This window comes from Pinus tabuliformis, chromosome 3_1, assembly GCF_031772625.1.
Source record: "Pinus tabuliformis cultivar Carrire ecotype Pingquan chromosome 3_1, CPIR1, whole genome shotgun sequence".
Taxonomy (NCBI): Eukaryota; Viridiplantae; Streptophyta; class Pinopsida; order Pinales; family Pinaceae; genus Pinus; species Pinus tabuliformis.
The window spans coordinates 228460195-228467234 of record NC_142301.1 but is presented as its reverse complement, the minus strand read 5'-3'; positions in this window follow the sequence as shown (position 1 = coordinate 228467234).

Genomic DNA, 7040 nt, shown 5'->3' with positions numbered 1-7040 from the left:
TACTGATTCACCCCCCCTCTCAGTATTATTTCCAACAATTGGTATCAGAGCAGGTTATTCGGAAGAAGCTTGATCGCTTGAAGAAAGATCTTGCATCATGAGCAACTACGAGAAGGAAGAATCAATCAGGCCACCGATTTTTGATGGGACAAACTTTGTTTATTGGAAGGTAAGAGTTACTGCCTATCTTTAATCTCTTGGTACAGAAGTCTGGGATATCATAGATACAAGGTATACTTTTCCATCAGCAACTCCTACAGATCCGGTTGAGAAGAAGAAATATGAAACAAATGCAAAGGCGGTCAATACTCTATTAGGATGCCTATCTCAATCAGAATTTGTCAAGGCAATGCAGTTTAAATCTGCAAAAGAGATATGGGATAAGATTGTTCTGAGCTATGAAGGAGATGATCATGTAAAAATATCAAAACTTCAAACCCTCTGGATTCAGTATGAAAATATCAGGATGTATAATGATGAAAGTGTGGATAACTATTTTCTTCGTGTAGATGAGATTGTTAATTGTATGAAAAATTTGGGTGAACAAATAAAAGAGGCTGTTGTGGTTGAAAAAGTTCTAAGATCTTTGTCTCCTAGGTTTGAATCTAAAGTTTTTGCTATAGAAGAAAAAGAGAATCTACAAAGCCTTAAAATGTCACAGCTGCACAGAATTCTAACTGCTTATGAAATGAGGAAAGGAGGTCCATCAGACAGGAGAGAAGCTTCCTTCAAGGCTTCAGGCAAAGGCGAGTACTACGAGTCAAGACATGTGTCAGAAGAAGAAGAAGAATCAAATTTTGTCAGAAATCTTCAACGAGGTACTGCACGATTCCGAGGTAGGTTACCTTTCAAATGCTTTGTTTGTGGAAGAGTCGGTCACTATGCTGCCAAATGTCCTCACAAGGATAAGGTTGACAAAGGGAAGAAACCTGTTAGATGGAACAAGAAACAGACTGCAACTAAGAAAAGTTACTACACTCATGAAGACAGTGATGGCCTATCAAATAGTGACGAAGATGAACGAGGTAATGATTATAAACTTTTAATGGATTTTGAAGATGATGATTACATGGATGCTATAGATGTTGATGACTTTTAAGAAGATATTTCTAGATTCAAGACATGTTTAGAAGAAAAGAATGTGATCATTGATACTCTGCAATTTCAACTTGATGAAAAAGAAAAATCTCTTGAAAAGTTAGAATGTGAAATTGTTGGCCTTAGAAAAGAAATTGAGAAAACAAAGGTTCTTAATCTTAAGTTTGTTAAAGAATCTGAAACTCTGGATGAGATTATCAATGTACAACGTTCTCCTCTAATTAAGACAGGTCTGGGTTATAATGGAGAAACATCTGAAGCATCCACCTCAAAGAGTTATCTTGATGCAGCAAGGAGGAATGAGCAAAAGCCCGATGGAGATCATCAGGTAAAGTAGGGACAAATTACATCAAGAACAAATAGAGACTACCAGGTAAACCAGGGGCAATCCATCTTAAGGGTGAAAAAAAGCTACAACCAACCACAGGTAAAAGCTTCTCAATTTGCTTCAAGAATGGATGACAGTAGAAATTACAATCATTTGGCTAGTAGATTTGATAATCGTAGAAGTTTCTTCAATGGCCAATGTTTCTATTGCCATAACTTTGGTCAGAAAGCAGCTCAATGTGTTGCCTATAAGACAATCATGACTAGAGAAGCTCAAAAACAAAGAAGTATGACCGAGATTACGAAAAGGACCTATAACAACTTTTCGGCCCTTGAAAATGAAATTGAATGTTCTATTTGTAATAACTTCGGTCATGAAGATTCTGAATGCAGGAGTAGGTTTCGGCAGACAAAGGAACAAGCCTCAAGCACTCGAACATGGAGAATAAAGGAACCACAACCAGGAAGATGTGGGATAGCCTTTTATGCAGAAGGACAGGAAAATCTATGGTACATCGACAGCGGATGTTCGAAGCATATGACAGGTGATAAAGGAAAACTTGAATCCTATACTGCTTTAGAAAAGGGTAAGAAATTCTCTTTTGGAAATGATACCCCTGCAGCCATAAAAGAAAAAGGCACTACTCATTTGAAAGAAAAGGTCAAAGCTGGAAATGTTTTATATGTTGATGGCTTGAAGCATAATCTACTGAGTGTCTGTCAGATGTGCGATCAAGGAACCGAGGTAATATTTCGATCAAATGGATGTAGCGTTCGTGATCTTGATATAGGAAAAATAGTGATCAAAGGTAGAAGAACTCCAAATAATCTTAACATATTTGAAGAAGGACAACAACAATGCTATTTTAGTAAGTATGATGAACATTGGTTATGGCACCGAAGGTTGGGGCATCTAATCTTTTCACGAATAAGGAAAGCATGCAAATACCAGGCAGTTCGTGGTCTTCCAGATATCAAAATTCTAGACAACACCATATGTAAATCATGTCAGTTTGGTAAGCAAACCAGAACTATCAGCCAACAAGCATCTTGAACTAGTCCATACAGATGTATGTGGTCCATTTAGGACAAGGTCACCTCGAGGAGAAGAATACTTTATATTATTCATTGACGACTTCTCCAGGATGGTTTGGTTGGGACTTATGAAACACAAGGACGAAGCATTCGAAAAATTCAAATCTTTCAAAGCCTTGGCTGAAAACGAATCAGATCACAAAATTAAGTGCCTTAGGTCCGACAGAGGTGGGGAATTTACCTCAAATGAATTTTTCGATTTCTGTGAAGAACATGGAATAAGAAGGGAATTCTCTACAGCTAGGACTCAGCAAAATGGAGTGGTGGAAAGGATGATCAGAACGGTCCAACAAATGGCTCATGTTATGCTTGATGAGTCTGGGACTCCCGCAACCTTTTGGGGTGAAGCGGCATTTGTTGTGGTTGTTATTCTCAACAAAACAAATGTCCGAGTGAACAACACTCAAACTCCTCATGAGCTCTGGTATGGTGAGACTCCTTCGGTAAAGCATTTCAAAAATTTTTGGAGCAAATGCTATATCAAGAACACTGATGAACAACTTGGCAAACTTGAACCTAGAGCAGATGAAGGCATTCTCCTTGGTTATTCTCCCCACAGCAAAGCATATAAGTGTTACAATAAAAGACTTGGAAGAATTTTTGACAGCATTGATGTAGTGGTTGATGAAAAAGGATACATCCCTAGGCAAGTAAATCATGAAAATATCGAAGAAGATGAAGACTACTCTCCAGATCAGACAAATGATGAAGAAGAACCTCAAGAGGCACCTGAGGAGAAAATAAGGATAGAAGAGAAGACTCCATCTAGGTATGTTCAGAAGAATCATCCAGAATCTCAGATTTTGGGGCAGAAAGAAGCAGGTGTACAAACAAGAAGAAAATTTGCAGAAGCCTCAAGCTATTTGGCATTGCTCTCTTCCACTGAACCATAAAATGTAAAAGAGGCATGCGAAGATGAATGCTGGGGCAAGGCGATGGATGAAAAACTTGAGCAGATTGAAAAGAACAACACTTGGGAGTTGGTTCTTAGACCAAAAGATAAGAATGTCATAGGGACAAAATGGATCTTCAAAAATAAGTTAAATGAAAATGGAGAAGTAATTAGAAACAAGGCCAGACTTGTGTGTAAAGGGTATGCTCAACAAGAAGGAATAGACTTCGAAGAAACTTTTGCTCCCGTTGCTAGACTTGAGGCCATCCGAATGTTCCTTGCTCTCTCAAGCTTTCAGAAGTTCAAAGTTTTTCAAATGGACGTGAAATCAGCCTTTCTGAATGGGGACTTAGAAGAAGAAGTGTACATTGAGGAACTAGATGGTTTCATCCTTGGGAATGATCCAAATCTTGTATCCAGACTAAAGAAGGCTTTCTATGGTCTTAAACAGGCTCGAAGGGCTTGGTACTACCATTTGGACAAATATCTTCATCAACAAGGTTTTTCAAAGGGATCAACAAATAGCAATCTTTACATAAAAATTGAAAATGACAAATTATTAATACTTGTTGTGTATGTAGATGATATTATCTTTGGCAGCAATGAAGAAGCTATGAGTCAAAGCTTTGCCTTGGTGATGCAAAAAGAATTCAAAATGTCTTTGCTTGGAGAACTAACATATTTTCTTGGATTGCAAATCCAACAAAATGAAGGCGGGATCTTCTTGTCTAAAACCAAGTATCTCAAGCAGATTTTGAAGAAATATGGCATGGAAGATGCAAAACCAGTATGTACCCCCATGGTCACAGGATGTAGCCTCAGTGCAAATGATGAATCAACATCAGTGCATCAACCAACCTATAGATCTATGATTGGAAGTCTACTTTATTTAACAGGTACCCGACCATACATCATGCATGCAGTGGGAATAGTTGGAAGATTTCAGGCAAATCCAAAGGAAACTCATCTTCAGGCAGTGAAGAGAATTTTCAAGTACCTTCAAGGAACTCAAAACTATGGCTTATGGTATCCTAAAGATACATATCTCACACTTCATGCTTATACAGATGCAGATTGGGCCGAAAGCGTGGATGATAGGAAGAGCACAAGTGGTGGTGCATTCTTTATGGGTTCCAGATTAATATCTTGGTTCAGCAAGAAATAGATTTCAATTGATTTCTCTACAGCTAAAGCGGAATATGTGGCTACTTCATCTTGTTGCACTCAACTCCTTTGGATGATGCAGACCTTGCAGGATTTTCAAATCACTTGTACTCCACCTATCTCCATCTTATTTGATAATACAAGTGCAATCAACATTTCAAAGAACCGAGTCATGCATTCAAAGACCAAGCACATACCGATCAAGTATCACTTTCTCAAGGAACAAGTGCTTGAACAAAAGGTCAAGTTGGAGTATGTTCCTTCTAAGGAACAGGTTGCTGATATACTCACCAAACCATTGCCTAGGAAGACCTTTGAATACCTCAGGCAAAAACTGGGGGTAGTTGATGCATCATCTTGTTGTTGAATCTCATCTATTGTTGGTTGTACGTGAGGTTCATTTGGGGTATACACGTACATTTGCTGGCTTATGGATTGGTCGAAGATCGAATGGCACAGGTTCAGGGGGAGCACATATAATGCATTGTTGGCATTATGGTAGCACAGAAGGAGAACATGGATGTTGATCTAAATATTGCTGCAATATGTCTCTATCTCTTTCTCTTATGGTATATGGAGGATTATGGTTTGTAGATCTGGTTTACCGTCAGGGGGAGCATGATCAAAGATTTAAGCATGGTCTCAGGGGGAGCATAACCCTTTGCCCTTGATGTCAAAGGGGGAGAGTGATTGGTTGTTGTTGCCATCAAGTCCAAAGGGGGAGATTGTTGGCATTATGATTCTGGTTTGGCTCTATGGTACAGGTGTTGTACTTGATGGCAACTCACTCAAGTGGCAAAACTCTTTTCAGGCTCTTAAAATGATGGAAAATAAGAGGTTCACAGGTGCATCGTTCAAAAGGTGCGGACCCGCAGGTTCGCCATCCAGGGAGTGCGGACATACCCGCAGGTTCACTGTTCATAAGGTGCGGTCCCCCAGTTCACTCACTCCAATGCAGAGAAGCACGCTCACATGGGGTATCCTATGTTTGGCCCTTGGTATTTAGCCCGTCTTTTACGATCCTATGGTTTTGGCCCGTGGTATAGGATCTAATTTATTGAACCCCGGTTTGGATCCCTTGTATTGATTTTTGATGGTTTTGTCCCATGGTGTGGATAAGGGTTTGACTATAAAAAAGGGGATGGAGATCCCTTGGCAAGACACTTGTAAAAATTGAATATCTTAAGATCTGAAATTTTGGGTCTTTGGTTTTACAAAGCTAGATCTAAATTAGGGAGAAATCTTAAGGCTAATCTATTGATAAGTCGTGAACTCTTGGGCGCATGATCATATCTGTGGATTTCACTGGCTGTGGCATATGGAAGACTGTTAATTTGGCCCTAATAAGAGGTTCGCAGGTGTTCCATGGCGTAGGTGCGGGGGTACGCAGTGCAGGAGAAGATGCAGTGCAGGGGTACGCTACGCAACAGAAGGCGCAGTGCGAGGTACGCAGCATAGAAGAAAGAAAAGTACGGAGATACGCAGAGGCACAGAAGGAACAGTGCGAAGGTACGTGGTCAGACAGACAGTGCAGTGCGTATCTGAGTTGAGGTATGCATTTCAGCAGAAGGGGAAGGTGCGGTGGTACACAGAGCAGCAGAAGGATATAGTGTGGATCTGCGTAGTTCAGGCACAGAAAGACTGCGGATATCCGCAAGGTTATATCGGTGAAGTTGCAGACCTGTCTTGAATCATTTGTTGGTTGTCTTTTATCTATTGCTACAGAGTTCTGGGTTTAGATTTCTGGTATTACTTTTCTGTTTACAGCATTCTGAGAAGTCAGGTGATTCATTGGTTGATTGTATAAGGAGATTGGGTGACTTGCATGTACTTGATGATTATTTGATCTTCTTGGATCCAGTCTGAAAATTAATGAAACATGGTCCTTAAAGAAGTAGAAGAGCAAAGGGGGTTGTAGCTCCCTTCCAGGAGAGACTGGAAAACGAGAGAGAGTTGTAGCTCTCTGCAGGTTGCAGCCTGCGTACTGGTAAAGGAATGCACCAGTACAAAATCCTTGTAAAAGAAGTTGCTAATTGAAAGAAGATAGAGACATATTGCAGCAGTTGGTTTTCACCCACATTAGGTTTCCACCTTATATCTGGTGTTCTTTGGTGTGATTATCTATTTTTCTTGTTCTTGTTCATTATTATACGGCACTGACATACAAATTAATGATCAATATCTGAAGAATAAATTAAAGTATAAATCTCGAAGGCATATTGAAAAGAATTTGATAATACTGATTCACCCCCCCCCCCCCTCTCAGTATTATTTCCAGCATTCTTGATGTCTCACTCTTGGTCCTCGATTTCATGGATTTTATTAAGCTATAATCAAATTTCATGTTGTTCAATCTTGGTCAAACATTCATCAATATTTCGTCCATCTTGCTGATATGTATCATCATGTTTGAGTTGAAATAACATTGTAAGTTTTAACACTTGTTCCAGGGATTCTCTCAATG